At 41.1% G+C, this 21,711-nt stretch overlaps 2 long non-coding RNA genes across 2 annotated transcripts in view; one reads left to right on the top strand and one right to left on the bottom strand.

Annotated features, from left to right (window-relative positions):
* Positions 1 to 21,711, top strand: part of LOC309387092 — a 28,058-nt gene that overhangs the window by 1,887 nt on the left and 4,460 nt on the right. The gene's annotated exons all lie outside the window — the stretch shown is intronic.
* On the bottom strand, positions 15,417 to 17,634 carry LOC309385510. The gene is made up of 3 exons (XR_014174242.1): positions 17,600 to 17,634; positions 17,291 to 17,334; positions 15,417 to 15,596 (listed from the first exon to the last, which is right to left on the bottom strand). It is a non-coding gene; the product is annotated as an uncharacterized lncRNA (long non-coding RNA).

The raw sequence follows: 21,711 nt of genomic DNA, 5'->3' as shown, positions 1-21,711 counted from the left end.
GTGTGTGTGTGAATTAGTGCATTATCCTGAAGTTAGGAATTAAGGGATATTTGTACATTGATTAAAGAATGGGATGTATATATTCTGAAGATAAATACATGGATCTATGACAGCCCATCCCCAGGGATTATTTATCATCATTGTTTGAGATAATTTTATTTTTATTATTTAATTACATTTATTATACCCACCCAATCCAGTAGATTCTGGGTGCATTACAAAATACTAAAAAGCTAAAAATGTAAACAAAACAGTCGACATTAAAAAATATTGCTTAAACAAAGCACCCAAGAGAGAGACCACTCTGTGTGTGTGTGTGTGTGTGTGTGTGTGTGTGTGTGTGTGTGTAGGTGTGTGTAGGAGAGAGATACACTGACATTTTTGTGGTAGCACTCAGTGCGGCTTCCTGATGCATTCCCCATATAGAAAGATAGAATATTAGTGAACTTCTATACGATTCCAAGCTGTGATGACTCTTTACCATTTGTCCTGGCAAAGAGGTGAGTCCCAAGAGAACTTGCTTGCAAAGGACCATGAAGAAAGGATGTTCATTTTCCTCAAACCCATGGTTATAATGCAAGACTCTGCAAGGGGGAAGAGGAACAGGATGCAAATCAAATGGCTTGAAACACCATCATAACAGAAGTGCTGCATACTTGCAGTTGCTCTGTCAGTAGCATGCCAGGTGGAAAACAACACATTTGGATTGTTTTAATCTTTATAAGGACTTAATGCTCCAGGGAACATTGTGCCGATCCAAGGTTGTACACAGCCTCTACACCCCTTTTAAGGTCTCCCAAAACCCGTTATACAATTCCCAAAAAAGTCAGCCTGGTTTTTGTCATTTTGACGGTGGCACATCCAAAATGGAAATTCTAAAGTCACAGCCACAGGGATGCTTGTGTAAACACCAGCCAATCAAGGCTGCCCACATTTCATTTTTATTCCTACAGCTGTACTTAAATCTGATTAATTTATCAAAGTTACATTTAGTTAATGGATGTATAGTGCTAGAAGCTGACTGGCAAATAAATATTGGCCCTAATGTTATTCAATTCTTTAATGATTTGGTTGCCACTTGCTTTTTTGATTACTCGGGTCCAAAACACTGCTGTCATTTTTGATCTACGGATATTTCTTTAATTTTGTAATTTCCACTTAGCAAAATGCATGGGTCCCTTTCTGTGCAAGCAAATTGACAAGCAATGCACAAAACCCTGGACTGCCATATACAGAGTGGCAATTTGGGGACTGCAGATGAGAAATATCTCTGATTTTGAAACATTGAGATGAGGGAGGTAATAGTTGGATTAGTAATTTCCTGTTTTCTTTAGAATGTGGAGAGTTTGCTCTTTTCTTTATTCATAATGATCTTCTGAGCTAGTGCAGGATAGGAACAATTTGCCTCAACTGAAGCTATGGTACTTACCTCTCTGAGTCACGCAAAGCACTTTTTCCACCATCTCCCTTAGCTAGAAAGAGTCTTTGCAGAAACTCTGCTATTTAAAAGGGAAAGAGGGGAAAGGCCCTGTAATTTCTGCATCAGTCCCATAAACCCCAATTATTCTTCTCCTCTGTTTTTTTCAAATCCATCTTTAAATAAGCCATATAACAAAGGAGAAATTATGAAAAGCAAATAGCTAAAGTCTTATTTTTACACCCATACTGTAGTTTCAAGGTTCGCTGCACCAACATGACACAAATGGGTCTCTCAAATGCATTATCTATATTCTTCATTTCTATTACTGAATCCCTCACAATGTAGCTCAAAGTTGACTTGCCTTTGTTTCTGCAGACTTCACAATTCTGAGAACACACAGGGGATGCTAAAAGCAAATCAGTGGTCACTACCAGTTGACTATTAGGAAAGTTTTGAAGAATCCATCCAATCATTGTACTACTCTTGTGAGCTTCAAAACAACTTGGTGCAACAAAAAAAATTCTCAACTGTAACATCACACAACAGGAAAAAAATATTGATGGGTAGTGTTTCTCACTGTTATTTTGTGTTCATTTGATCTGTAGTTTGTTAAGAATTCTGAGCAGTTATTATGACAAAAAGATTTTCACCTGAATCTAAAGTTCTCTTGCAAGTTGTAGAGATGAAAGGATAGCATATTTGCATTTTACAACAGACGTTTTCTAACGCTTCTAACTAGAAGTGTGCAAAATGTATTGTTTGTGTAATGGATCATTCTGAAGAAAAAAATTGACAATTTTCAGAAATATGTTTTCCAAATCAGAAACAGTTCGATGTTTTCTAGGGTTTGTCTGTTCCCAAACGGATCTGTTTTATCTTTTCCAGACATCTTGAACCTCTTCTGGTTTAGGCGACTTATTTTTTAACTGCTAACCAATCTCTCCAAAAACATAATCATAACCATAAAAAGAACACTGTGGAATTTTCTGGAATTATTTCTACAAAGCTAAGTAAAATATATTTAATTGTTGTATTTGTTCAGAGTCACTTCTATGGGGTGGGTAGCCATTAAAAGTTCATTAATCGATCAATACATTAATCAGTAAATACAATTTTGCACATATGTACTTTAATCATGATTGCAGGGTGATATAATGGCTAAAAACAGGGAAGAATTGGTTGACGGAGTCTATGTGAAATCCATTACAGGTAGATTTATAAATGCATAGATTTATAAAGCCTTCGTAAGGTCACATCTAGAATACTACATCCAGTTTTAGTCAGCACATTACAAAAAAGATGTTGAGACTTTGGAAAAACTGCAAAGAAGACCAACTAAGATGATGAAAGGCCTGGAGACTAAAATATATGAAGAACAGTTGCAGGATTTGGGTTTGGCTAGTCTAGAGAAAAGAAGGACTAGAGGGGACATGATAGCAGTATTCCAGTATCTGAGAGGTTGCCACAAAGAAGAGGAGGGTCAACTTATTTTCCAAAGCACCAGAGGGCAGGACAAGAAACAATGGATGGAAACTAATCGAGGAGAGAAGCAACCTGAAACTCTGGAGAAACGTCATAAGAGTAAAGACAATTAACTAATAGAACAGATTGTCATCATAAGTTGTGGGTGCTTCATCCCTGGAGGTTTTAAATAAGAGACTGGACAGTTATTTGTCTGAAACGGTATTGGACTAGAAGGCCCCTTCCAGCTCTATTCTGATTGAAAAAATAGTCATCTTACAGCAATTCATTTAATGACCATTGGAAGTTACAACAGCACTGAAAAAAGTGACTTAGCATCTCCATTGTCATGTAATCAAAGTTTGGACACTTGGCAACTGGTGTGATCACCTTTTGTGATCTGACAAGCAAAGTCAATGAGGAAGTCAGATCACTTAACAACCATATTATTAACTTAACAACTGCAGTGATTCACTTAGCAACTGAGAAAAGTCATAACTTTTTTTGGGAGTGAGTTTTGGGGCAAACTCACTTAACAACTCTCTTTGCTTAGCAAACATAAATTTTGGGCTCAGGTGTGGTTGCAATATATGTTGTAATATAAATGTGATTTTCTTACAGTATGCCAGTGTATCAGTGGTGGGATTCAAATTTTTTACTACTGGTTCTGTGGGCGTGGCTTGGTGGGCATGGCATTGCTTGGTGGGCATGGCATTGCTTGGTGGGCATGGCATTGCTTGGTGGGTGTGGCAGGGGAAGGATACTGTAAAATCTCCATTCCCACCTCACTCCAGGGAAAGATTACTGCAAAATCCTCATTTCCTTCCGATCAGCTGGGACTCGGGAAGCAGAGAATAGATGGGGGCGGGGCCAATCAGAGGTGGTATTTACCAGTTCTCTGAACTACTCAAAATGTCCGCTACCGGTTTTCCAGAACTGGTCAGAACCTGCTGAATATCACCTCTGCAATGTATGTCTGTCCCATTGGACGCATGTATACATTGTAATATTCCACAACTTTGCAGCTTTTCCTAGAATTATCAACGACTGATTACAAAAAAAAAAAAAGGAAAATATTTGTTGATGAAAAAACCTGATGGTGAAAGATGGGCATGAGTAGATTCAGATGTTAAATTCTGAATGGATAGTGCAATCCAATGTGTGTCTTCTCAAAAGTCCTAGTGAGCTCAATAGGGCCTACTTCCAACTAAGGGTATATAAAGTTACATCCTTATTCACATTCATTTCATGTTTGTTTATGAGCAGAATCATATTTTAATATATACCTTTTCACATGCAACTGGCTCTGAATGTAGCCAAAAGGAAAAAAATTATATAAAATATGAAATAAATTAACAAATTCAATGACATTTGATTGTGACCATGGCAAAACACTTAATTTTTAAAAATTCTTTAACTTTGTACTGTGTTCTTTTTACTTCATCATCAAGTAACCAGAAAATCCTGATATAAATTTGATTTACTGCCAGTTTTGTTATGAGGAAATAAATAAATGGGAAGATACTGATTCTTTTCTTTTTGAAGACTACATGTTGCTTATGATTTGAAGTTGTATATTTCTTTATCCAAGAATCATTAATTGCAAAGGTTTTTGTGTATGGTTGCTGGTTAGATAGACCCTATCTATCTATCTATCTATCACCCTACCCTACCCACCCACCCACCCACCCAGCCACCTACCTACCTACCTACCTACCTACCTACCTACCTCTTTGCTATCTTTAATATATTTGCTATATACTGTATATGTTATAGTGTTTCTCAATTTTGGTAACTTTAAGTATACATTATACTTTATATTGCTATCTGTTGTATACCTTATAATTCTTTCTAAATTCACAAGTAGTTGGCAGTTGGGTGCAACAGGGAGAGATTTGCAAATAAATGGATTCTAACAGTTTTTACAACCATATAAGCTATTCTTCTTTCTAACATGCAGTGCTCTCACAGAACATAGTATCTAAACATTTGTGTGTACCTAAAGGAAAAAGGGCTATTCTTTGCTATGCCATTTAAAGATTAGAGCTTAGATGGATTGCATAAGTTTGGTTGCATTTTTCCAACTTGCTCATATTTCATACAACTTTATAACATAAATTTTTATATTCATTCTGCTGTTTCTTCCTCCTTCTGTTCTTCCATGATGATGAAAATAAAGCTATAGAAAACGTTTTCTTGGCATGACAAAAGCTAATTGTGCACATTCCTGTAGTTTGTTAATTGAGGCATCTAGAATTGAAGAAGGGACTTCGGCCAAGATTCAAATAATCACATAAAGTTTTGCACTTCAACTGCACACATTGTAGTAAAGTTGGGCTGCACTTTGTTCATTCAGTTAATAAATGCAGATAGGACCAGTCCTATCATTAGACACAGGAAGGTACCTACTTCATCTACTATATGCTAGTGAAGCATTCGTCTTTTTGTCTGTTCCTCTTGAATTCCTGGCTATTCCTTTTCATTGGAAAACAATGCTATAAATGTCAATGTAATGTTTGCAGTTGCAGTTGTTCTTAAGTCTCTGGGGTCAATATAAGATTCAATTGCCAGTGTAGTTGATCTTTGTAAGCAGATAGAAAGAAATATAAAGTCATTACTGTGGAGTCATAGACTTCGAGCAGGCAAAAATTGGAGACCGGGAGTTGTAATATATCAGCCAGCTAAACTGCAAAACCAAATTCATTTAAGCAGAAAAATATTCCTCTTTCCTCTTGTACTTGTGATAACTTGTCGCTTTAGCGTAGAGCTCAGGTTTCCTCCTCTAGCAGTATTTCAGTTCTCTGTTCTCCTGATGTCTTCTGATACTTTGATGAACATTCTTTTGGATTCATTCCATATACCTCCTGCTTAACCATCACTTGGCTGTCAAGTGATGTAAAGAGTATCTCTCTCCTATTGAAAGTAAAGATTATCATACCTAAAATTTCAGATAGTTATCATCTTCATTTTGCAAAACATTTAGACCCATAATTAACGTTAAGATACTGTATTTTCACTGAAGACTTATGTAGGCATTGATTGTGTTGTAAGGAGAGAAAAGAGATTGTTTTTCACAATTTCTGAGGTGCAATAACACCAGGAAGTCAATGTTCCATCATTCTTGCCCAATGACCCTTGAGTTTTCCCACTTTCCTCGATGCAATATTGCAAAATTGGCAGGGGGGGAGGTCCACTAACGAACTGAAGTATAATCTTGGAATAAGTGTGGATTTCTTTTAGCTATCATGTGTAACTCATCAAAATGTTGAAATAGATTTTTCTTCTTCTTCACTGCAACGAAAACAATTGAATGAAATGGAACTGGCAGATAGTTTTCTTTGCATGAAATTTTTCCAGATGAATTTAATTCCACAAAATATAGAAAGCTCTTATATACTGAATTTGCAAAAAAAAGAAGAAAAAAGAAAGAAAGCAGCAACAACAAATGTTGATTTGCTAAAATAACACAGTAATTAAGTACACATGACCTAGATTGCATAAATGTACTCATACTTGTGTTTTCCTCCATGATCTAAACAGCAACATAATAGGCCTAGGGGAAGTGATTTAAGTTGAAAAATGTGTGGAGCAAAGATGTGTGGAGCAATTCCCTCTCCACTTTACTCCATAGTTCTATTCAAATTAAAGACTACTGCACTTACTATACTTATATACTGTTTTAAAAAAAATCTATTGGAACAACAGCAGCATCGTGTGATGTCTCTTTTACCCATTTAGGCTGTCTTTTACCAAAATTGTCAGTGCAAATTCTGCTGTTTGATAGCTTTCAGCCATGTGCAGGAAGGGCTAAAATTGGTTTCTGTGGCAGTCTATCATTTTCATTTATTCAACAAAAAAGCATTCTGAGTCACTGATTATATTTGTTAAGTAATTAAGGTCCCCATTAGAAGAACGAGTATGCAGAGAAGCGCAATGAGAGTGATATGGAATAACACGCACAAACCAGCATACAGAGACACTGAATAGTATAAAAATATAAGTGTTTACTATGTAGAAATATAGAAGCATTCAGAGTCCAGTTAACAGTCCAAGTCATACACGGTTCAGTAAGTCAGTTATCAATATGCTCAGTTTAACCCACAAAACAGCTAACCGTTGCAAACCACAGTACCTCATCATACACCAACCAGCTTCTAACAAAACAGAGAGAGAGCTAACAGCCATTCTGGCTCCCTCTTATAGCTGCTTGAGGTAACAAACCAATTATATATCTTAAGCATTTAAAGTAACAGTAACATAATCATAGCTTAATATACATTGCAAAGCCAAGCCTAGGGTTACATCCCTAACAATATTCCACCAGTTTTGATCTCTTTAATTCTCTCTTCTTGGCTCAAGATTTTCTATATAATCAGTGGGAACAGCCAACTCTTTGCCTAACTGTATTAATATATTAGAAATCAAAGAAAGTACCATAGGTAAGATTTAGCCAAATAATGCTTTCCAACATATTGTACTACTTTTATAAAATTAGGATACTTGATAAGATGCTGGTCTGGAATTGCCAAAATATCAGCATGCAAAAGTAATTTATACTCACATTCTGCCAATGTAATACTCTTAATGTCTATCCTACCACTGTGGCCAAGGCTCAAGGATGAAATTATATAGCCAGGGTGAAAGTGGGCAGCCCTGCTGAGTGTCACATTGTAATCCAAGAGTCAGAAATCACACCATTTGTTATAGTTCTGGCACAGAGTTGCAAGTAATAAATCTCAACCGAAAACCATATCTAATAATCACTTGCTCTAGGAATTTGATCCAAATCAAATCAAAAGGGTTTCTTCATCTAAAGGTTCTTGTACCGCAGAATCCATTCTATGCTTGGCTATATTGAATATATTAGTTAATAACTGTAAATTGTTTGATGCTTAATGATTTTTAACAAACCCCAATTGGGAAGAATAAATTACATTTGTTAAGACGTCCTGCAACTATCTAGCCAGTATAGTAGTTAAGATCCTAGTATCTACATTAATTGATGCGGTAGGTCCTTAATTAGCAAAAAAAGTTTGGATCTTTATCTGGTTTTAAAATTGGTCTAATATGTGCCTCATAAAATGATGGCAATTTATCACTCCTAAAAGATTCATTATATGCCTCCAAAAGTATAAAACCCAACAAACCTGCAAATGTCTCATACTGTTCTACTGAAAAACCATTTGGGCCATGAGCGTTACCATTTTGCAACAATTGTGTAGAGTCTAATATTTCCTGAAAAGACAGGGAGTTTTTAGTAAGCCAATGTAATCCTTTTGCACTCCTAAAATAATAAAGGGCACTTCCTCATGGGGTCTTTGTATCATTTCAAAAGGAATTCCACATTTGCATGATTTCACACAGTCTCTGTTTGGCAGCTGATCCAATTTATTTCTGGCTCATTAGCTGAGTATCTCAAATTGTAGAAAAGGCAACCTGTTTATTTGTGATGCTGAAGCTCTTCAGAATTTATGGATAGACGTTTTTCCATTTGTGGTAATCATCACCTCATTTCTCCTAGCCATCAATATCTTTCTTTCTTCCGTTAAAAGTCGGGTATCCTGCCTGCAGGCTCTCTAAACAGTTTATCTTTTTTTCCAAAACCATAGCTTACATGCAACTAAGATTTAGAAGTATGAGGAAAAATGCCTTTTGCAAAATGATAAAGCAAATACATTCACCTGTAAGCTGAAACCATACTGAGGTACTAGGAATTTATTTTATTATCTTGTAATTTGAAGAGGGAGTGATCGCTCTTACTACGCAGGGATCCATGTTAATCAGCAAGGCATTTCTGAAATTTCTTATGAGCCAGCTGAAAATAAGCCTGATTAATTCAATGATATTGTCAGCATGTTTTTAGTGTTCCAAGGACAGCAAGAATAAAAATGCTTATAGCCTAGATTTAACAAGAGGACCTGGGGACTGGACTTTAAGAAATGTCCCATTTGACTTCCAAGCATATGTGTTTATATATTAAGAGATTAAAGAAGTAGGATTCTCATAAAGAAAACGATAGAATCCTCACCTTTCCAAATACAATTTCTAATGGTAGATACACAGAAAGCTGCCAGGATTATTACATTATCACAGTTATTAATGTTGAAACGATAAAAATATCATTTCTGGTATCCCAATTTGATTTTAATCATCATAAAATTCCACCAATTTTAATTTTTTTTATCACACGCTTTAATTTCTCTATTTTATAAGAGACAAAGTGAGACTATATTGCTCACCCAAGTCAAAAGCAGTAAATTAGATCTATCAAGATGTTAGATTGAAAGAGCTATTCAAGGCAGCCCTTGGATCTAAACTAGTAAGTGCTACAATGGGTACAAGATGAATCAGGCTAGGAATGGCTGTGATTCAAATATATCTAGGGAGACAGTATGCAATGTCAGATTTCAACAGATATCATAGTCATTTTACTTTAGGCTACACTACCTGATCTGAATCCTGGGTCACTCACAGCCAGAACCTTTGGATTGCGTTCTTATCCCTTTCTGACTGGAAAAACCCAGCACAGATATGCCAGTGCTTATTTCAACAGTTTTCTTACCTATCTGTACAATCAAGTCTTTTAAAAGAGAGATTAAGTCTGATCACACAAAGGATACTGACTCAAGGACTGTGACTTGCTGGTTCTATTTGCAAACAGCAAAATTATTCAGTTGCTCAAAAATCTTAAAAAAGGAAGCTTTCTTCATATGTCTCTATTTTTGAAGTGGTACACCCTCACAGCTTTGACCTTATTCTTCCCTTTTTGGTTGAACCCCCCCCCCCCTAATTTCTTACCATGTGCTCTTTCTGACACAGAGAGTGGAAAAATGGGTTGGGATCACTCTCAATATTACTATTAGATTTTTTTTATCCCACCTTTTTATGTATCTCAAGGCAGCAAACATGCTTCATACTCATGCCTCCTATCTCCCCACAGCAATAGCCATGTAAGATGGCTTGGTCTGAGAGAGAGTAGCTATCCCAAAAGCTGACTTTCATGGCTAGGGGAGGCCTAGAACTCATAGATTCCTCCTTCTACCTCAGCATGTCCACTACAGTACACCAAACTGGCTCTCTGGTTAGACAGACGAGGCCGTTAGTTCCAGTTTATAAACACAACAAGTTCTGTCTGGTAGGGCTCAGTATTTTACTCCAACCTCATATTTGGAAATTATGGAAACACAAGGAAAAAGCATTTAGAGGGAAAATCATATTCAATAGACAGATCTCACCATCTCCTCCCTTTCAATTAATGTTCCTCCTGCCTCTGTTTTCAAAGTCCACATGGAGACATGTAAGAAGTAATCAGTGGACAGAAAGACTTATAGACCCTCACCAACCAATGTTCCCTCTAATTTTTTTCCAATGTGAGCAGAAAAGTATAGTGTTTGAGCGGCACATTTTCATGCCTGAGCTCCTGAATTTTTTTCACAGATGTCACCTAAGACAACAACGAAATCAGTATTATTTGAAACTCAAAGTTATGTTTCTTCAAGGTACTCGCTTAATTAAAAGTGTTATATAATGTCAGTATCACTTAACAACGCTCCTGCTTAGCAACCAAAATGTTGGCTCAGGAACTCTGGCATTTGAAGCACGCAAGTCTTAAAGCTGTCAAGTTACAAGACCCTTGTACCCCTAATCCTTTAGGGGAAAAAAACCCAGGGCTGTTCAAACTTGACAGCTTTAAGACTTGTGGACTTCAACTCCCAGAATTCCTCCTCCAGTCCTGTTGGCTCAGGAACTCTGGCATTGAAGCATGCAAGTCTTAAAGCTGTCAAGTTACAAGATCCTTGCACCCCTAATCCTTTAGGGAAAAAAAAACCCAGGGGTCTTCAAACCTGACAGCTTTAAGACTTTTGGACTTCAACTCCCAGAACTCCTCCTCCAGTCCTGTTGGCTCAGGAACTCTGGCATTTGAAGCATGGAAGTCTTAAAGCTGTCAAGTTACAAGACCCTTCCACCCCTAGAAAAAAAACGCAGAGGTCTTCAAACCTGACAGCTTTAAGACTTGTGGACTTCGACTCCCAGAATTCCTCCAGTCATGTTGCAGCGACATCATCTGCGTGGATCTGCTCCATCTTTGCTTTCTTCATCGTGGGCAGGGCTTCTGCTGAAGATGCCGACGAGCTGGCACCAGAATAACTGCTGCTACCTCCTCCTCCTCCAACAGCACCACCAGATTTGCACCTGAGCTCAGCGCCGCGTTACCCCTGCCCCCTCCTCCTCCTCTGTCGTGCTTTTGAGGAGCCAGGAGGCTTTTTTCCCCCACTCCCCCCGCCTTCCTACTGGCTACTGCAGCCTCATGGCTCCTCAAAAGCATGGAGGAGGAGGAGGAGGAGGGGAGGCGCCGCTGCCACGCGCAGGGATGCTGGCTGGAGCTTTGCTGGTTTTAAGTCAGCCGCAGCGCCGGGCGCCAAATCCGGCAGTGCTGTTAGAGGAGGAGGAGGTGGCAGCAGTTATTCCGGTGGCGGTGGGGGCTTTGGGGCTTCACAACTACCCTCAGTCGCCCTGTGCTCCTCAAAGCAAGTCCGGGGAAGTCCTTTGCAGGCGGCCCGTTCTAGCTGCCTGCAAAGGACCTCCCCAGCTTCCAGAGCCTGTGGCAATAGAAATCACTGCGCGGCAGTTGAAAACTGCTGCGCGGTGTTTTCTTGCCACCTGCGCGGCCGCGCAGCCGCGCACCTTGGAACATTGTCACCAACATAGATAACCTTAAATTCATGTCAGTAAAAGGGAATTGTATCTTTCCCTCATCATGTTTAGTTTGAGCATAAAGTTGAAAAGAAAAAAAGTTTCAGAGCGCAAACCCTGGGTCAATGTTTCTCCAGAAAGTACTTTCCAGATATGTTAGGAGTAATAACGGGGATTTCTTTGAGTAATACCCAACACATCAGGATGGTGCCAACCTTAGGAGGGCCGAACTATAGGAACTTTGAAGAGGATAGCCTTCTTATATTACGCCTTATCCTCCAGTACAATTTGTCATTATGTAAAAATACTTTCTCTACCACATAACCACCGTACAAAGCCACTTTAACAGCATGCTCATATGTTTTAGTCATATGCATGCTTTCAGAATTACTTTAGGAAAAATAAATCCACATGTAGGAACATAGAGGTTAAATCATGTCTGCCAATTGCTGACCCAAGCATTGTTGGTTTCAAGGAATCAAAACTAATCAGCTAATTGGATACGTGTCTGAAGCTTTCCAGCATTTGTCTCTTAGTACTGAAGTACATATTTTCTTTACCATTATAATGAAGGGTATAGATTAATTGTGGCCGTCTTCCAGCAATATCCTTTGCTGTTCAGAAAAAAAAAAAATTGATGTCTAGCTTCAATATAAATTGGCCCTTCCAGTATGCTATATAGTCCAGTACTTAATCTCGGAGCAGGCAATCTGTAATCTTCTCAATATTTGTGGATTTCAATTCCCATTCTACTGAATGATGTTGGCTATTTTTGATTAGTTGGATTTGGAATATAGCAGGATTTTAAAAGACCAATTTTATTCCACTGATACTGCATTTTAAGAAAGATAAAAAGACTAGAACTATCTTGTTGAGTCTTTGAAAACAGGCGGCTATGATAGTTTTGGACCAAAAATTGATAACATTTTAGTCAGTGGCTAAAGCACATAAATCAGTATTGCTGACTTAGATCCTCCAAGGTACATATAATCATTCCCTGATTGAAAAAAGACTACTGATCAACTTATACAGTATAATACTATATCACTTTTTAAGAGACTTGAACATTGGGCAGTATCCAGGGGTGGGTTGCTCCGGTTTTTACTACCGGTTTGCTTCGCACGTGCTTCATGTATGTGCAGAATAATTTACAGTGAACTGCGCATGCACGTGCACTACTAAACAACATGCTGGGAAGGGCAACGACGACTGGGGAACCAGTTCATGGGCGTGGCCAGCCTGGGTTGCTGCCGGTTCTGCCATCCAGTTCTAAATTCCACTACCAGTTCAGCCGAACCAGGCCGAACCAGGAGCAACCCACCTCTGGTGCTATCTAACAAAATGAAATTCAATGGTGAAAAAAGTAAGGTTCTACATTTAGGTAAGAAAAACAAAATACATAGGTATAGTGTATATGGTATCTCACAGTGGTGATTGTGAGAGGGATCTTAGAGTCCTAGTGGACAACCATTTAAATATGAGCCAGCAGTGTGCAGCAGCTGCCAAAAAAACCAACACAGTTCTAGGCTACATAAACATGCATTCAGTTCTAGGCTACATAAACATGCGTCCAAGACTGAGTGGCTGTGGCTACCGGCGCCCCGGTTCAACCAGCTTATTCCATCACTGGCCATTGGGGGCGAACATCTGGCCCCTGTGGATCGGGTATGCAATTTGGGCATCCTTCTGGATGCCCGGCTGTCCATGGACGACCATGTGACAGCCGTGGCCAGGGGGGCGTTCCACCAGGTTCACCTGGTGTGCCAATTGCGTCCCCTATTGGACCGGAGCGCCCTTCGCACAGTCACTCATGCGCTTGTGACGTCCCGGCTAGACTACTGCAACGCTCTCTACATGGGGCTCCCCTTGAGATGCACCCGAAGGCTGCAGCTGGTTCAGAATGCGGCCGTGCGGGCAATTTCGGGAGTCTTTAGCTACTCCCACGTAACACCTCTCCTGCGCGGGCTACACTGGCTGCCTGTGGCTTTTCAGGTGCGTTTCAAGGTGTTGACCATCATCTTCAAGGCGCTCCATGGCACAGGACCTAGTTATTTGCGGGATCGTATCCTGCTCCATACATCCCTTCGGCCGATTCGCTCACACAGAGAGGGACTCCTCCGGGTGCCGTCCACTAGGCTGTGCCAGCGGGCGATGCCTAGGGGAAGGGCCTTCTCTGTGATGGGCCCGACCCTCTGGAATGACCTTCCCCCTGACATTAGAATGACTACGGACCTCCGCTCCTTCCGTCAGAAACTCAAAACCCACCTGTTTCAGCTAGCCGGCCTGGCCTAATTCCAGCTTTCCCACCTCAGTTTTATTTTTAAATTTTTATGATTGGTTTTATGGTCTAAGTTTTTAATTTTTATAAATTCGTACAGGGGCTATTTAATCTAATTTTAGCTATGTATACTATTGTTTGTATGGTGTTTTAAATTTATACCTGTACACCGCCCCGAGTCCCTTCGGGGAGAGGGGGCGGTCTAGAAATCTAAATAAATAAATAAATAAATAAATAAATAAGTTTTGGTCACCACAATGTAGAAAAGATGTGGAGACTCTAGAAAGAATGCAGAGAAGAGCAACAAAGATGATTAGGGGACTGGAGGCTAAAACATATGAAGAACAGTTGCAGGAACTGGGTATGACTAGTTTAATGCAAAGAAGGACTAGGGGCAGCGATGGGCTCCTCCTGCTTTAACTACCGGTTTGGTGATTGCGCAACCCCCCAATATATGTTTTAAAGGTGGTGATTAAATTGTTCAGTTTTTGTTTTATCAGTACAAAGTGCTGTTCCAAAATGAGTTTGTGGGTTTCTTGGGTTTTCTTTTACATATTTTAAGCATGATTTTTGTGATGAGATTAAAGGTAATATTTTTTGACAAATTTCTCTTGAAGATTGTTGTTTTGTAAACTACACTATACTATCGAATTGTGGACAGTCACTCCAGTGTGAGTTTATTACATTTATCACTTGGTCATTTGTAATGATTTGTTATATCTATACTACAGATAATTTTCTTCGTCCTTGAGATATTGCCTCAACAGTTCTATTTATTAATAGTGTTTTTCACAGTTAAAGCTTCTAGTTAGAAGTGTTTAAGATTTTTTAAAGTCTTCCTGTGTTTTATAAGTGTGAATTATCTTCACTTATGGATGCTCAGGCAGTTGGTGGGAGGAAGAGCACATGATTGTTGAGTGTAGAGAGAAGAAGGATCACAATCAGAGATGTTAGAAAGATCAGCACATATGTTCACTTGTGGAAAAGTCTTCCTCTTTCTGATTATAGGTCAAACTTTTGGGGTCTAAATAATAATAAAATAGTAAAATAATAAAATGGACATGAAGAATATCCAAACTTTGGGGGCCTAAATAATAATAAAATAGTAAAATAATAAAATAGACATGAAGAATATCCAAACTTCTGTATCACCTGTATTCACACTTTTAATATTTTACTATACATGATTAAATAATGAGTACGAACTCAAATTTGCACTAAGAATTCTTGTTTAACTTTGTACTACAAAGAACAGTCAGTCAGTCTCTCTGTATTGCTTGAAATACATAGCTTGACTAATTTCTGTACAGTTTATTTTATAATTACTCTCATTTAATTCAGGGTCAAAATGACATTACATTAAAAAAATCTATTTTTTGATATTATATTTTTTATACATTTCTATTCTTCTGTCTCTTTTCTTCCTATATTCCCTTTCTATTATTATCTCACAACCTTAAATTCTGAACATAGCAACATAGCAGGATATGGTTGCCTAGGAATCAGATACTATAATCTTTAATTTTTCCCTTCATTTCTTCCATAGTTTATGGTTACAGTAATAATAGAAATGAGATGTATATTTAGATACATGGGGATGAAATCAACTTACCTTCGCTACTGGCTCGCTTCATTCGCATGCACCACCTCCACGCATGTGCAGGACCGTCCATGCATGTGCAGAGCATAAAATGGGATGTGATGACATCCGGGAGGGTGGGTGGAGCCTGCTACCAAGTGCACCTGCAAAGGTAAGTAGAACAGCGAGGGGGGAAATCTGCTGTGACATGTGATTTAGATTAGCTAGAAAGCAGGAAATTTGACGATTCCAGATAATATAAATCACGCGTCAAAGCTGATCATCAGAAATACCAGTTCGCTAGAACCAGTAGCATTTTTTTACTATCGGTTTGGGCGAACCGGTAGCATTTTTACTACTGGTTCGTGTGACATGGTGAAATGGTAACATTTCACCCCTGAATTAAAGCAATGGTCAAGTAAAATTTGCTTAAAAACCTTTGCCACTTTTAAACAAAAACAACACTAAGCTTTTTAAATTTCTAGTAATATTCCCAGTTTGAATAAAGGAAATATTTCCAATCCTATTGATTCATCTGACTCATTTTATAACAAATTTGGGCATTTTACCTTGCTTTCAACCAGCTCTCAGAATTCCTGAAAATGTAATAATTGGCTCTCTCAAAAACTGGTATGAACTGCTGTAGCACACCACTCTTATGTGGGTTCCTGCCGGATCGCACCGGATTGCGCGCTCCCTTTCGGTGCTAAACCCGGAAGTACGGTCTTGCCCCGCCCCTGGCGACGCGACGACGCTTGCCTGCGCTCCACCAGCTCGGCTGGGAACGGAGACGTTTCTCTGCTCAGCAATGTCTTCAGTGGAGTGGTGGCAGCCTGGCAGGCTGAGCCTGCATCCCTTTCAGGCGCTCCGCTCCGCTGAGGAAACGTCTCCGTTCCCAGCCAAGCTGGTGGAGCGCAGGCAAGCGTCGTTGCGTCGCCAGGGGCGGGGCAAGACCGTACTTCCAGATTTAGCACCGAAAGGGAGCGCGCGATCCGGTGCGATCCGGCAGGAACCCACCACTGTATATGGAAGTTGTACCAGGCAGACCAGATGTAGTCATTTAATTAATTACTTTTTTAATGGTTCCTTAGGGATATACATGTCCATATACATATCTAATTTTATTGAAAACTTTAAACAGAAGAATAAGACTAATATGAACTAAAATACAAAAAAATAAAAAGGGAAAGATGAAAGAAAAAAACTAAATGTGCCAAAAGAAAAAGAATAGCAGTAAAATACAAAAGAAAGGAAAAAGGTATAAAGAAGTGGCTTCAATACAAGTATAATTATAAATTGACCTCTCTCTTCAAAGTTATATCTCTTTTCTTTCTATTATATATCCTATCTAATAATCAAAACCATGAATCATAAGGTTATTTTTATTCAATTTTATGCAGAATTCACACTGAGGTTCCAATCATCAATAAACATAAGTTTTGTCTTTTCTCTAATCAAACAAGTCGGTGGACATTTCAGTAACTTTATGGTAGAAAGCTATGGAGAAGTTTATTAGGCATAAATACACACCAAACATTAAATTGAAGGAACTGATCTTTTAGGAACTATTATTTCCCAAAAGCTTGCTTTTTTCTTCTCAGCTTCATCCATTTTAGTCCAGCCTAAAAGCAAGCCAACTATTCTTCCAAACCCGATTCACTGGGAATCAAAAGGTGGATGCATTTCTCTAGATACAGGGAGCAATTATAACATCTCCCATTTCCTTTAGTTGTTTTTCTCTGTTAGCTGGTTTTTCATCAGTCTAAATATCAGCCAACTTGGCTGGAATTCAGCTTCGCCTCATACAAACCTTGGGAAAAGTGAGGAAAGGTCAGATGGCATAACAAATTATACAAACCTGGGTTACGTAGTTTACATCCTGAAGGCATGATAGAAAGCTCTCTGTCAAAAAAAAAAGTATGACTTATTTACAAAAAAAAAATTGGCGTTGCTCAGTATTGAGGAAGTAAATACTTAAACATATTTGTCTCTCTGAATGCTCTTGGTATTCTGTCAAACTAGACATTGGCTAGTTTTGTATTAGAACAGCAAACTTGTTCTCTGAACTTATGGATTCTTAAATATCATACAGCTCACCTGCAAGAAAATTGCATGAATGGGCTTGAGAGGGTCTTCAGCATTTGTACAAAATGACAGTTGGTCTTACCTGAACTGTTGTTTTAGGAGATTTTGCAGGATTAGCCAGGATTGGGTATTATTATGTCCAATTGGCCTCGAGACAGAGTTAATTTAAAGCCACACATCTGTGCTCCTTGCTTCTGGTTCCCAGTTTCAATGAGTCAAGCCCACTGCAAAACACCTGAAAACAAGTCATAGGGGAGCACACCCTACACCCTGAACTCCCCAACCCCTGGACAAACGCTTGGGCAGGAACCTGGCTAATCCTGCAAAACCTCCTAAAACAACAGTTCAGGTAAGACCAACTGTCATTTTCCGGAGGACTTTTGTAGGATTAGCCAGGATTGGGACATACTCAAGTTAATGTCCCTCGGGGGGGGGGGGGGGAGGCACTATTGGTCTTGGGCTCCTCATGCACTACCACCTGTTGTAACACCCTATGACCAAACGCCGCATCAACCGATGCAAAAGCATCTAACCTGTAGTGCCTGATAAGGGGAGACAGGGACGCCCACGTAGCCGCCCTGCAAATCTCCACGATAGGCGCCTGTGTGGCCCAGGCCGCCGAGGTAGCCACACTCCTGGTGGAGTGTGCTGTGATACCCTGGGGCACCAGAAGGTGCTGAACCTCATAGGCCGATGTGATGGCCAGCTTGATCCATCTCCCTTTAGCCGAGGAGGACACTCTCTTCCCCAGGGAAGACGGATAAAAGGAAATGAAAAGCGCCTCAGACTTCCCTGCACCCTTAAAAAATATCTTAATTAACGGGACCTGGGAAATGGAAGGAGCCCCTCTCCCCGAATAATCGTGGAGAGGGCCGCCACCAATCCTGAGAGTGCCATGTTGAGAGCCCCCTATCCAATCCATCTTGGAGGAACTCCAAGACGCCAAGCCAAACGGTAGAGCCTTATACTGATAGTGGCTACCTAAATAGGAGAACCTGAGATACTTACAATGGTCAGGGAAGATGGGTATATGGAGGTGCTTTTCCAGGGCCCTGTGCCTCCTTTCCTCATCCTTCTGCAAGGCCTTGGAGGATTTTCCAGCTGCTGCAGTTTTTCACAGTCTCACAGAGGCTGTAGGCCTCACTCGGGCCCCACTGGAGGTCCCCTTCTCAGGGAACAATGAGGGGAGGAATCTGGCCTCTCCTCTGCATCTACCATGGCACCAGGTCAGGGCTCCAACAGGCTCAGCCCACCAGAAACAGCAGCGACCAAAAAACAGCTTTCCCCAATCACTCACGGCCTCCACGCGATGAAATCAGCCTCTGGTAGACATTTCTGGCTCCTTTTGCAAGCCGCGCAGTTGCCAACAGTGCCATGCGGCGCGCCATGCAGCCGCCATGCAGTCCTCATTGTTCTGCGCCTCTCCGGGCCTCCTGGCGTCAATCTGGGCCTGCAAGGCCTTGCCATCTCTGCCGCTGTAGAAAGAATGGCCACCCAGGAAGCCAGGAATGAAAACGAGGTGTCAGGCCTGTAGTTATGTTTCTTTTAGGATCTTTATCCTGCCACACTTTCTATTATTTTCCTATGCTGTTTCATTAGTGTAGTAGTTGGGAAGGGGGAATAGAAAGGAGTAGGATTGTGGAATGTATTGTTGTCATTCTTTTATAGAAGCTCAAGGTCATCTTTTGTCTCTGCACCTCGACACCTGACCGGAAGCAGAGGGGTGTAGATGCCAGCGTGGAAGATGATGATAGGAACATGTCATGGATTATGGGGTGTGGGGATAGATCATGAACTTTCAACTGGGTGGAATTCCAGGAAGAGAATCATTGTTGGAATTCCACAGGCATGCCAACATGCCTGTATGATTAAATTGGAACTTTAAGGATGATTCTGCCTTGGTCTCTGATTGATTTCATGCATGGTATTTGGAACGCTGACATTATTCCAACTCTCACTTTAAAATAAGGCACCAGCACCACCACCCATCACATGGGGGGGAGCTGGAAAGGGGTGCTGAATTCCCAACGCTGACCGGGACAGCGTAAAATATCAGCGAACAATTATAAGTAAGCTTTTGGAGATAAGAAGCTGAGATGAGACGATTCTCTGCAAATCTTCAAAGGCAAAGGAATTTCTGCTTCAAAATTTATTGCATCTGGCAAGAAACACAGCCTGAGGGGGATGGAACAGAGGGGGCTGGAAAGACTTTTTCTACACCCGGTTAGAGAATGTCCAGAAGATCTGATGAAAGGAGATCCCAGCCATCCCCACGCAGTCATCTCTGATGGGCTTCCCGGACCATTTCGGACAACTAAACGTGAGCGCATGCTCCCCCTCCTTCCCCCCAGGTTGGAAGCAAGGCTTGGAAAAAAACCTGGAGTGGAGATTTTGACTCCTTCCAGACAGCGAGAAATGAAATGACTTATTACCCAGCAACTGAGTGGGAGACAGATTCCCTATCAAAATGGGAATTTCAACCCAGACAGCAAGAAGGGATTTGGCCAGCATCTTTCGCTTGCCAGCTACAAATTGGGCTGCAACCAGTGAATGAAGCACCACCAGATTGGGTTTTCTTCCCAGAGTATGGATGGATAAGATGCCACTGGGCACCTCCTTTGCCATCAACATGGGAAAATCCTCCAAGCCAGCAGAGGGCACCTACTTGGCCCATAGCTCCTCCAAGCCAGCAGGAGGGTCCTTGGCACATAAACCCCCCTAGCCAGCCATCATTGGTTTAACCGAAACCTGTGAAGCAGGCAATCCCGGGATGGGTCTTAACCCCAGGTCATGGATGGGATGAATGCCAGTGGGCACCTGCCCTCCCTCAGCAGATGGCACCATGGCAGAAAACTGGGCAGTGGCCAACTGAGGGCCTTGACCTCCCCACTGGTTCCAGTCTCCCCTGCAATGCCCCAAAAGATTCTTACCCCACCTTCCTACAGAGAAGCAATCTCCAAAAGGGAAGAAGGTATTACCAAAGGGGGGCCTGCAGGATGGATGGCGGGAAAATGTGTACCTGCAATGCCCCAAAAGTTTCTTACCCCACCTTCCTACAGAGAAGCAATATCCACAAGGGAAGAATGGTTTACCAAGGGGGAAGCTGCAAGGTGGAGAGCAGTCCAATGTGATGAGGAGGTTCCGAAGTTTAGAGATGTAACTAGGTTCTTTTCCTCATGGGGGCCAATAAAATGCCACCATTGCTGTCAACTTGGCCACAGAGCGTCAGAGTGCTTGGCTCCAGCCCCAATGCCACAAACGTGCGCACCAAAGAAGGCCCCAGATTCCACCAGAAAAGAGTCATCTGGGCCAACAACCTATGGAAGAGGATCCCCAACTTAAGGTGACGAAGTATCCTACCAAGGGGAAGGCCTCGGAGGAGGAAAAGGGCAAACAACCTCCGGAGGAGGATCCCCAACTTAAGGTGACAAACAGTCCTACCAAGGGGGAGGCCTCTGAAGAGGAAAAGCCCAAACGACCTCTGGAAGAGGATCCCCAACTTAAGGTGACAAAAAGTCCTACCAAGGGGGAGGCCTCGGAGGAGGGAATTGCCGAAGAACAAACGTGTGTACCAATCACCATGGTGGTAAAGAGAGGGCCTCAGATGCCACCACAGAAGAGTCATCTGGGCCAACAACCTCTGGAAGAGGATCCCCAACTTAAGGTGATGAAGTGTCCTACCAAGGGGGAAGCCTCAGAGGAGGAAAAGGGCAAACAATCTCCGGAGGAGGAGCCCCAACTTCAGGTGACAGAGTCCTACCAAGGGGGAGGCCTCGGAGGGGGAAAAGCCCAAACAACCTCTGGAAGAGGATCCCCAACTTCAGGTGATGAAGAGTCCTACTAAGGGGGAGGCCTCGGAGGAGGAAAAGGGCCAGCCGTGGATGATTGAATCCAAGAGCCCAGAACCTGCAGCACCTGCAGCAGAGAGCCCTAACCGACCATGGGAAGAGGTCACAATGGACTTCATCGTGGAACTCCCAGACAGCAGTGGGAATAAAGTAATCTGGACAGTTATTGATTTGGTTTCTAAGCAGGCACACTTCATTGCTTGCTCAGGATTGCCATCCGCAAAGAAATTAGCGAAAATGTTTGTAAAACACATTTATCGCCTGCACGGAGTACCCAAGAGGATCATTTCAGACCACGGAGTCCAGTTCACAGCCAAGTTCTGGAGAGAGGTCCTGAGATCCATTG

This window comes from Natrix helvetica (genome assembly GCF_964273705.1).
Source record: "Natrix helvetica genome assembly, chromosome: 2".
Classification (NCBI taxonomy): domain Eukaryota; kingdom Metazoa; phylum Chordata; class Lepidosauria; order Squamata; family Natricidae; genus Natrix; species Natrix helvetica.
The sequence above is the reverse complement of the archived record's forward strand: the minus strand, read 5'-3'. Positions and strand labels throughout refer to the sequence as shown.